The sequence below is a fragment of the Ornithorhynchus anatinus genome, chromosome X3 (genome assembly GCF_004115215.2).
Source record: "Ornithorhynchus anatinus isolate Pmale09 chromosome X3, mOrnAna1.pri.v4, whole genome shotgun sequence".
Classification (NCBI taxonomy): Eukaryota; Metazoa; Chordata; class Mammalia; order Monotremata; family Ornithorhynchidae; genus Ornithorhynchus; species Ornithorhynchus anatinus.
In genome coordinates, this window is record NC_041751.1 from 25,841,208 (window position 1) to 25,853,494 (window position 12,287).

Consider the following 12,287-nt stretch of genomic DNA (forward strand, 5'->3'; position numbering starts at 1 on the left):
ATAGCCAAGAAAATAAAACGTTGTGAATGGCAAATCGGAGAGAGGAGAAATCCCAGAAAGGGGTAAGGTTGCAGACCGTCTTCCAGAGTTTGTATGACATATGAACTGTGTCAGAAAAACTAGACATAAGCTCCTTGTGGAGAGGGAATGGGTCTACCAACTCTGTTGCATTGTACTCTCCCAAGCGTTTAGTATAGTGTTCTGCACACAGTAAGCACTCAATAAATACCACTGATTGATTGATACGGTGAAGATATTTCACTGGGTCAATCGACCCATCGATCAAATTTATCGAGGGCTTGCCGTGTGCGGGGCACTGTACTAAGCACTTGGGAGAGCACAATATAACAGAATTGGTAGACACGTTCCCTGCCCACAACGAGCTGACAGTCTAGGGGGGAGACAGACTTTAACATAAAAAATTCAATATGTACATAAGTGCCATGAGCCCTAGGGAGGGGTGACTAAAGAGAGCAAAGCCAAGTGCAAGGGTGACACAGAAGGAAGTAGGAGAAATGAAGACTTGGTCAGGGAAGACCTCTTGGAGGAGATGTGCCTTCAATGAGGCTTTGAAAGTGGAGGTAGAGTCACTACCTCCAAGGACTCTGAAGGGATAAGAGATGGCTCCCGGGAGAAAGGACAGGGCCAGGAGCTGGAGCCAGGGAAAGGGGGAGGGGAAAGGAGAAAGAGCAGAAGATGAGTGAGAGCTGGGGGGGTCGGAGAGCCAATGCCCGAGAGCTGGAACCAGCAGGACAGCTTGGAGACGGAAGGGCGTCAGTCTGAAGAAGATGTTTTTGTGGGAGAGGTCAAAATACCGGGTTACAGAGGAGCCTCTATGTCCATTGACTGTGAGGAGAGGCCCCTGAGGCTTGTAGGAGGTCAAAAGGGTAAGGAATATGTTGGTCTGGGATCATTTTAAAACAGGAATTTAAGGATGAGATGACTCTGCAGGGAAGCATTTTAACTGGAAAAGCTAATGAGATCAGAAACCTCTTTCATTTGGAGTCCTGTAGCTTTTGTCTTTACAAGGTATTTCTCCGGGGAAGCGAGGCAGTGGCCTTGCTTCAAGTTTAGAAACAACTCAACTCAATTAAGCCACTGGGGCAGAGGCTGACCAACTTTTGCTCCTGGAGGCTGGGATGGCTTTGGATTGGACAGAGGGTGGTCCTGTGTCATCCATGGTTTGACCCCAGCAGTTGGGTCAGTAATAATACTAATGGTATTCATTAAGTCCTTGTTATCTGCCAAGCGGTGTGCTAAGTGCCAGGATAGATACAAGACAATCAGATTGGACCCAGTCCCTGTACCTCATAGGATTTACTCTCCAGGGGGGAGGGAGAATGGGTACCTTATACCCAATTTACAGATGAGGCAACTGAGGCACAGAGAACTTAAGTGTCCAAGGTCACACAGCAGGCAAGTAGTGGAGCCAGGACTAGAATCCAGGTCTTCAAAGCCCTCTTAAAATCCTATCTCCTCCAGGATGCCTTCCCTAACTAATCTCTCATCCCCCCCCCCCATTTCCCCCCCTTATTGCATCACCTATGCACTTGGGTCCTTAGTCCTAAGGATTTGGGCACTAACCCCAAACCCCCAAACGGAACTTCTGTCCATACCTTTAAACTCTGTGACTTCCCCCTCCCTGTAATCTATTTTACGGTCCGTCTCTCCCGCTAGACTGCAAGGTCCTTGAGGACAGGGATGGTGCCTACTAACGCTACTGTATCCTCCCAAGCATTAGGTTCTCTGCTCTAAACAGAGTAAGCACTCGATAAATGCTTTTGATGAATTAATTCGGACTCCTTGTCTTGAGCTCTTTCCTCTAGGTCACACTGCCTCTCCTGGGTTAGATCTGGGGAACCTCAAGAAATGAAGAGTGAGGATTCCTATCAGCCCACCATTCACCTGCTGCTTAAGGTGGGTGATCTAGACTGTAAGCGCCTTATGGACAGGGAACGGGTCTACCAACTCTGTTATATTGTACACTCCCAAACGCTTAGTACAGTGTACTGCACACAGTGAGCGTTCAATAAATACCAGATTGATGGATCTGCCAGCATCAACATATGTCCAGTCTTCCTTTGATATATTCTTTCAGTGATATTTAGTAAGCACCTACTTTAAACAGGGCATTGTACTAAGCATTGGGAGAGGGAATGTGTCTACCAACTTGGTTGCATTGCTCTCTCCCAAGCACTTAGTACAGGGCTCTGCACACAGCAAGCACTCAATCAAAACCATTGATCGATTATAATAAAAGGAAGTTGCATTGTCCTTACCCTCAAGGGATCATCCCAGCTAGTTTTCCTCTTCTGTATCGACTGCACAACCAGGTTAATTAGAAAATGGACCCGAGAAATTCAGGCGTAATCTTAGGTATAGTGTCATATTACATCAAGCACTTCAAAAACCCCAGAGAGCTTTCAGCAGGGATTTTCCCAGCCTTCCTTAAAGCACCCTTCAGTAAGAATGAAATTAAGATACCAGCAGCATCAATCCTCATCCTTGCAGTTGAGCTAAAAGTAGTGGCTGATGCTACTGGAATCATAATCCCAATTAATCAATAATACTGTGCTTTATTACTGTACAAAGCACTTGGGAGGGTACAGTAAAGAGGCATGAACCCTCTATTCCCTTCTAATCTTCCCTGTTTCCCCCCTGACTGTTTGAGAACATGCCCTAGGTGTTTCCTTAGCTAAAAACCTCCAAGATCTCACCTGCATCAGCCAGGACTTTTCCCAACCTAAATTGGAGAGGATAGTCTCTTTAAATGGCCTTTTCCTCAGCTAGAGTGGATAGGGCCTTGTTTAACAGAACTGCTTAAGGCTGTTTGACAAGAAATGTCTAGTTAAAGGAAGATTCAAGTCAAAATGAAAGTGAAGTATTCATGCTGACCTTTGGCTGACCCTTTTGTACTTACACACCAAGGATCCTGGATCCCTAAAGGCTCTTAGGAGTCTTTCTTACTCTCTTTTTTTTTCTCTCTCTCTGTCCCCCACCTCCCTCTCTCTTCCCACGAGTCCAAAGGCAGGGGCCTATCTGAGTAGCTGAACCTAAAGCTTACTGTCACTGACTTCTACGCCCCTTGAAATGCCTAGGCATGGCTTGGGAAGCAGCATGGTGTAGTGGATAGAGTACAGTCCTGGAAGTCAGAAGGCTCTGCCACTTGTCTGCTGTGTGATCTTGGGCAAGTCACTTCATTTTTCCAGGCCTCAGTTACCTTATCTGTAAAACATGGATTGAGACTGTGACCCTCACGTGAAACAGGGACTGTGTCTGACCCATTTTGCTGGTATCCACCCCGGCGCTTAGTACAGTGCCTAGCACATAGATGACACTCAGATACCACAATTGTTATTATTTTGGTAGCCTGTTCCTATTTAATACCCCTCACCTTTTCTCCCACTTCTGCTTTTTGCCCCACACTGTCTTGCAGCAGCATGCTCAACTTTGTGCACATGTGTGTGTACTAATGTAATCCCTCGTGTCCTCTCCCATCTGTGCTCAGGCCCCCTTTCTGCACACACATTCCCTCCTCTCACTCCCCCTTCCCACCCTCGGCTACTTTACTGTTTGTCAGTTGAACAGCTGAAGCAGCAGTGAAGTAGAGGCCAGGGAAAAGGGGAGAATATTCTAATGGCACTGGGCTTTCATGTCTTCTTCCATGTCCCATGAGACCCCTCTTCACTTTCCTTCTGCACCTTCCCCTTCCCAGAAGGGCACCCCCAAGTGCATGGAATGGAGAGTCAATCAAAATTTAAGGTTGGCTATGTTTGGCTTGCTCATGCAACACAACTGAGTGTGCTCCACAACATCCACCCATTCCAATACCCTGCTTCACTCATTTTTGCTCCAGTTAACACTGAAGAGGGCGATGGAAGACACCGGAGCTGCCAAACTCCTCTTCCCTCCCTCAGCCTTTCCTCCTTACATCCCTGTGCCATACGGAAAGCAGCACTCCCTTTTAGCTTTTTGGGATGTTCATTTCATATTTTTCTAAAGTCCTTCCAAATAACTCAAGAAAGTGGTTGTGTATTCTTGGAGGTGTCATCTCATTCTCCTGTTTTTCAGTAGCAGGCAGGAGTTTAAAATCAACACTCCCATTCCAAAGCTATTAAGGCAGGTCACTAAATTAGGCCATCATAGCTAATAATAATAATGATAATTATGGTATTTGTTAAGCGCTTACTATGTGCCAAGCTTTGTTCTAAGTGCTGGGATAGATACAGGGTAATCAGGTTGTCCCACGTGGGGCTCACACTTTTAATCCCCATTTTACAGATGAGGTAACTGAGGCACAGAGAAGTTAAGTGACTTGACCAAGCTCACACAGTAGACAAGTGGCAGTGGTGGGATTAGAACCCATGTCCTCTGACTCCCAAGCCCATGCTCTTTCCACTAAGCCACATTGCTTCTCATTGTTTATTGAAGTGTCTGACATTAGTGCTAGAAAGGGGAGGGGTAACATTCTCTAGTGACTTTCCCCTTTCCCCTTTGCTTCCAGGCATCTGCCAATCACTCATATTTACTGAGCGCTTACTGTGTGCAGAGCACTGTACTAGGCGCTTGGAAGAGTCCAATACAACAGAGTTGGTAGACACATTCCCTGCTCACAGTAGGTAAATGGGGGCAGGTGATGCTTAAACAAACTTACAGTCAGGTTCTATTCATTCAACATATTTCTCAGTCCATGTCCCTCCACTCCTGAAAAGCTTCCCGTGGTTGCCCATTTCCAGCCACACGAAACAGAAACTCCTTTCCGTTGGTCTAATGGCGCCCTCCTCCCCCGCCCCCACCAGCTTTCTCCAGTTTACCTATTGGCAGGGAATATGTCTATATGTCTACCAACTCTGTTAAATTGCTATATCGTACTATCCCAAATGCTTAGTACAGTAGGGAATATGTCTATATGTCTACCAACTCTGTTAAATTGCTATATCATACTATCCCAAATGCTTAGTACAGTGCTCTGCACACAGTAGATGCTCAATAAATGACTGACTGATTGACATTGGTTCTTTTCACCCATTATTTCCCAGATCTCACCCTCTACTCCTTTCCAGTTCACTTAAACGTATTCTGCTCTTGACCCTCCTGACTCTGACCCTTTGTTCACACTGTTCCGGAGACTGCAACTTCTCCTCTTCCAAATCCTTCAGACCTTCAAAATCCTCTTAAAATCCCACCTCCTACAATACTCCTTCCCTGACCAATTTCCAACATCCCAAGTTGTAGCAGTTGTATAGTTATGCAACCCCAGAGCCCTTCCCTAAGCCCTCATTTCTTCTTCTCCCACTCCTTTCTGTGCCTCCCTTGCACTTGGATTTGGTCCACCTGCCCCACAGCATTTATTAATATATCCCTCATTTATTAATTCATATTGTCTCCCCCTCTAGACTGTCAGCTCATTGTGAGCAGCGAATGTGTCTACCAACTCTGTTATATCGTTGTATTCTCCCAAGTGCTTAGTACAGTGCTCTGCACACAGTCCATGCTCAGTAGATAGGATTAATGATTATGGCTAATCAGCCAGCTTTAGCAAATATATACCAATTTATAGCCTATACCCTTGGGCCTTTATGTACATTCAACTATATTCATTCATTTAGTCATATTTACTGAGTGCTTACTGTGTGCAGAGCACTGTACTAAGTGCTTGGAAAGTACAATTCACCAAGAAATAGAGACAATCCCTACCCAACAACGGGCTCACAGTCTAGAAGCTATATAATCTTTTAGTTCATCTTGGCACAACCATTCCACCTCTTATATGATCATTGTTCTTTCTACTGCTTCCACTGTTCATAAATTTGTTTCTATGCCTGCCTTTCCCATTAAATTATAAACTCCTCGTGGGCAGGGAATGTGGTCTGTGCTTCTGTTACGCTTTCCCAACCAGTTAGTACAATGCGTTTCACTCAGCAGGTGCTCAATAAATACCATTATTACTAATGCCCTGGGATAAATTCAAGTTGAACAGATCAAGTATAGTCCCTGTCCCAGTGGAGTTTATAATATAAATGGGGATAAACAGATAGAACAGTACCAAAACAGTAGGGGAAACTAAACAACAATCAATTACAAAAGCAACAATCTGAGCTAACAATATACAACAGACTAGATAAACACAGTTCTTGGCTCACAGTGCCAGGCACAGTTTATATATTGACATTGGGCAGCTAGCAGAGACAAGACTGTGGTGTTACAGCTCTGCCACATGTCTGCTGTGTGACCTTGGGCATATCACTTCACTTCTCTGTGCCTTAGTTACCTCATCTGTAGAATGGGGATTAAGACTGGGAGCCCCATGTGGGACAGGGACTGTGTCCAACCTGATTATCTTGTATCTACCCCAGTGCTTAGAACAATGCTTGCCACCAGAGTAAGTGCTTAACAAACACCACGGTTATTATTATAACAGGAAGAAGCAGGGAATCTTGGAATCTGGTGACATCACATCACTGAGGACTGAGGAAATATTGTTCAGAAATTATGGCAGGTGGTTTTAGGAAGGGGAATTCTGCCTAAAAGAACCAGGATCCAGGAGTACAGACTTTTTCCAGGAAGGAGGAAAGTTGATGGGTTAACCTATTTGGTGGAGCCGGGGAGAAAACCATGTTATATTGTGCCCTCCAAAGTGCTCAGTACAGTGTTCTGTACTCAATAAGTGCTCAATAAATACAATTGATTGATCGAGGGAAAAGTACAAGGTTGATGAGAAAGGGGATCACTTGAGTTAATACAAAAACTTTTAAGGATATAGATTCTAGCTCAGGGAGAATGTTAGAATAAGGGCAACATTTGATGTTTGGTGAGTGGCTTTTATTTTATGCTCTTTTGACCTTAGACTGCTGCAACCTTGTTATTCATTCATTCATTCAATCGTATTTATTGAGCACTTACTGTGTGCAAAGTACTGTACTTGGAAAGTACAATTCAGCAACAAATAGAGACAATCCCTACTCAACGGGCTCACAGTCTAGAAGGGGGGAGACAGACAACAAAACAAAATAAAGCAAGTGGACAGACATCCATAGCATCAATGTAAATAAAAAGAATTATGGATATATATACACATCATTAATATGTAAACTTGCTTGAACATTGAACATTTGCATTGTCTTTAGCAAAACACCTTTTTAGGCCTTTTTTTAAAATATAAAATGGAAAGTCTATGTGTCTTGTGTTCTGGGCAACCATATCCATCTCTAGATCGTGTGCAGGGAATGTGTCTATTGTTTTTATGTATTCTCTCAAGTGCTTAGTACAGTGCTCTGCACACAGTAAGTGCTCAATAAATACTACTGAATGAATGACTAACATTAACTAGGGAGGGGATCGGGAATTTAGAAACCCTTCAGAGAACAATTAATTTCCCAGCCAGAGAAGGGGACCAGATAAGATAAGAACCAATGACTGTTTCTCAGGGGGGTTGTGGGCTTTTTTTTTTCACAATTGGAAGTTACGGGATGATGATGATAATCGTCCTGAGGAATCTCTATCAATCAATCAGTGATATTTATTGAGTACTTACTGTGTGCAGAGCTCTTGGGGCAGTACCAACTCTATTGGTAGACAGGGCTTCAATCTAATGAGGGAGGCAGATATTAAAATCAATTACAGATAAGGGAAGCCGCAGAGTATAAAGGATATGGACATAAGTGTTGGCTGAGGGCAGGGTAGGACTCAATCATTCTCAGGGCACTCTATCTAGGAAACATCTGAAGGTCTGTGGAAGGCTGAGGATCCCAGGATTGCAACAAGTCTTTGATTTTTCAACTGGAAATGTCTTGCTTCTGTAGTCAGCCGATAAGTTTGGCAGAGCCCAGGTAAGCCCTTTGAGGAGGTTTGGCTAGCAAAACTGTCACATCTCTCAGATGAATCAAAACTCAAGTCAAAAGCTCCTTTGATGTGCCTAGAGTTCTGAAGAAATTTTCATTGGGGAGGGAAGGGAATGGCAGCAAGGTACAAGAAAGACTTTGGACATTTTTCTCTTTGTCTTGGATGATAATCCTCAAAGTAGGGGACTGTAATTTACTCCATTTTAGGAAACTTCAGGGAACTTTCTAAGCCAGTTGGGCGGTGGAGGAGGGGGAAGTAGGACAGAAATTCAAAGGGAGAGAATTCACGCTCATCTGGGATAGTTTAGTTATTTCTGACTGAAATGTTCTGTGCAGATGAAAGAACCGATGTGATCTTTTTTGGGGGGCGCTGACTCCATGCTGCTCAAAGGAAGACTCTACAAAGATACCTAAAGCTTTAGTCTGCAAGTTCCTTGGAGGCAAGGAATCTGTCTACCAACCCTACACAATACAACCTCTTAGATATGGAAAGTTCCCCTCCTCTGTTTGTGGTAAGAGCCCCTACCTATCTTAAGTCACTGGAGCCTGTCTACCCATTCTATTACACTTACTGCACTTAGTACAGTAAGCACTCAATAAATACAATTGATTGATGGATTTTCTGGTCCAGCAAGGAATCTGGGTTATTGGAATCTTTTTATAGTATTTGTTAAGTGCTTACTATGTGCCAAATCCTGTTCTAAGCGGTGGAGTAGAAAATGATAATTGTGGTATTTAAGTGCTTACTATCTGCTGAGCACCATTCTAAGTGCGGGGGTAGTTACAAGGTAATCAGGTTGGACATAGTCCATGTCCCACATGGGGCTCACAGTTTTCAGCCCCATTTTCAAGATGAGGTAACTGAGGCACAGAGAAGTTAAGTGACTTTCCCAGGGTCACACAGCAGGCAATTGGCAGAGCTAGGATTAAGACCCAAGTCCTATGGCTCCCAAATATCATGCTCTTTCCACTTGGTCATGCTGCTTGCGGTTTGATCTTAGATCATTTCTCTAGGGGGTGGGGGAAGGAGATACCTGAACCTCCCACTTGATTCTGGGCCTTTAAGTTCCCCTTCCTGACCAACGTGAAATCTGGACCAGTGTCTGAGCCATGGAACTCTATGGCAGGGGCCGTGACAGAGGGGGGCTAGGTGGCAAAAGGAAAAGAAGACTGGACAGAAATGTGTCCTGTACAATTTTAGAACTGGATAGGGGGCAGTCCAGTACAAAACTGGACAGCAGTCATCCTAGTTGATGATACCAAACAATACTGTATTTTCCTTCTACTTTCTCTTTGGCATTGTTTTTCCCACTCTGAAGGAGCTACTTCTAATGTCTATAAAATCCTCTTATGACTTGCTTGGAAAAAAGTGAATTGCACAGAACGGAAGAGAGTGTATTGCAGCGCTAGTGGGTAGCTGGGCATCCTGCTGTTTCATTTTATAGAGAATTTTCCTGAAATGAAGCTCAATTTGGAGCTAAAGGAACTCACCCAGAGTAGACTTACTGGTGAGCATGGGATAAGAAGTCCAGGACTTCAAGGAGACTAGGCTGGGCTGAAAAGAAAACAGACAGTAGGGAAAGGAAATTCTTTCCCAGCTCCAAAACTGGCCTGCTGTGTGACCATAACAAATCACTTACCCTCTCTGCGCCCGTTTCTTTTCTTGTAAAACGAGGCTAATAATGCCTTACCTCATGAAGGGGTGAGAGGATAAAGTGTGAAAATTGATGTGGAAGTGCTTGACAAAAACTAAAAACACTATACAAATTCAAGGCATCACTGATATTCCCTCTAGATTTATAAGATTCTCTAATCTCACCATGGGCAGGGATTGGGTTTACCAACTCTGTTGCACTGTACTTTCCCAGGTGCCTAATACAGTGTTCTTCACCCAGTATGAACTCAGTAAATACCACTGATCGACTGATTCCTGCCTGAAACAATTGTAATAATAATAATAATAATGGTATTTGTTAAGCACTTACTATGTGGCAAGCACTGTTCTAAGCACTGGGGCAGATACACGTTAATCAGGTTGGACACAGTCCTTGTCCCACATGGGGTTCACACTCTTAATCCCCATTTTACAGATGAGGTAACTGAGGCCCAGAAAAGTGAAGTGATTTGCCCAAGGTCACACAGCAGACATGTGGCAGAGCCGGTATTAGAATGCAGATCCTTCTGACTCCCAGGCCCAGGCTCTATCCTCTAAGCCACATAATCAGAATGGAACCTTTGGAGACCCATCTTCCTTCCCCACTTCATTTTCCACATTACACCACTGGAAAAAATCAAAGTGAGATAAGAATGCTAGTTTATGATAGTTGATTAGGTAAATGATACCTAGAGGAAAATGATACACAGAGTAAAATGTACTAGAAGGGGCTTTGGACAAATAAAAAGAGTCTAGACACTCAATCCCATCTCAGGATTGCACTGAAGAGTTGCCAGTATTCTACCAGTCTCGGCTACTGGAGGGAGAGTCAAGTAGAGGCCTTATCCATTCCATTCTTATCTTGGGCAATGGCTAGCGAGTGGAATGCAATCTGCTACAATTCAAAACTCACCCGTACTGGGCAGCGGCGGTATGGTAGAGTCGAGGGTGGAGACTCAAGTTTACTCGGGATTTTTATGAAGAAAACTTTATGGATCCACTACCAGAACGATTACAGATGGAGGTGGGGCGTTCTGGGAGAGATGTATCCATGCAGTTGCTATGTGTCGGAGACAAGTCGACAGCATAAGACAAGATGTATTCATTGTATTTTTGTTGAGCCTAATCCTCTCATTGTGGTTTCAGCGATCAGTGCAATATGCACATTAGACTGCAATCTATTCCCACTCCACCTTCATCGCCCCTAACCAATTCTGCCAGCAAAGCAGGCACATACCCAACTAGTGCCTGTTTCAGTGGCATAATCCCTAGGCCAGAGGAACATTCGGTGCTTAGGCAACCTGGACAGAATCCCTGAGCAGCCTGTCTGTGGAAGGAATTGGAACAGGTATTGTTCTTCTATTTTACAGACTATGAGGAAATCAAGAAACAGCATCAATCGATCATATTTAGTGAGCCCTTACTGTGTGCAGAGCACTGTATTAAGCAATTGGGAGAGTACAATATACCAGAGTTGGTAGACAAGTCCCCTGCCCACAATGAGATAGTCTAGCATGGCCTAGTGAGTGAGAAAAGTAAGATTCTAATCCCAGCTCTGCTACTTGCCAGTATGTAACTTTGGGCAAGTCATTGAATTTCTCTGTGTCTTAGTTTTCTCCTCTGTAAAATGGTGGATCCAATACCTGTTCTCCCTCTTTTTTAGACTGTGAGCTCTGTATGGGGTAGGGAGCATAATTGACCTGATTATCTTGCATATACCCTGGCACTTAGTACAGTACAGTACTAAGTACAGTGTGTGATACACTTTTTTTTAGATGGCATTTGTTGAGCACTAACTATATGCTAGGCACTCTAAGGTCTAGGATAGACATAAAATAATCAGATTGGACACAGTCCCTGTACCACATAGGGCTTACAGTCTTAATCCCCATTTTCCAGATGAGGTAACTGAGGCACAGAGAATAATAATTATAATAATAATGATGGTATTTGTTAAAGTGCTTACTATGTGCCAGGCATTGTACTAAGCGCTGGGGTGGGTACAAGCAAATTGGGTTGGACACAATCCCTGTCCTACGTTAGGCTCACAATCTCAATTCAGATGAGGTAACTGAGGCCCAGAGAAGTGAAGTGACTTGCCCAAGGTCACACATCAGCCCCAGTCCAGCTGTACCGTGTGACACTCCAACTCCTTGTGAGTCTACAGGTACAAGGCCTGGCATCCCCTCAGTCCCTGAAAGGCTCAGAGAGACGTCTCCCCCTCTGCAGAATCACCAGTTGGCCCTCATCCCAATAGCATTGTGCCTTGTCATGTGAAAATCCCAAATGACTTTAGAAATAAACTACAGCACGGGGGAGATGAGTACAGAAAACTTGTTCAGAAACGAGTGACCTTGTGGATAGAGCACAGTCTTGGGAGTCAGAAGGACCTGGGTTCTAATCCTGGATCCACCATTTGTATATCGTGTGACTTTGAGCAAGTCACTTCACTTCTCTGGGCCTCAATTCCCTCCTCTGTAAAATAGGGGTGAAGACTGTGAGCCCCACGTGGGACAGGGACTGTGTCCAAGCTGATTAGCTTGTATCAACCCCAGTGCTCAGTACAGTGCCTGGCACATAGCAAGCGCTTAACAAATACCATTAAAAACAAACAAAAACAGGGACTGAGTGGTGAAGTAAAGGCCCAAGCCTAGAAGGGGCAAGCCAGGGGACAGGTATTTGTATTCTCTGGTGGTGTTTCAGAGGGTGGCAAATTAGTGTGTCACGCTGATTCCCTGGCTGCCCCAGACCCCTCTCTTGACCCCCGCCTTACTGTCTGCTTGACTTGGCAA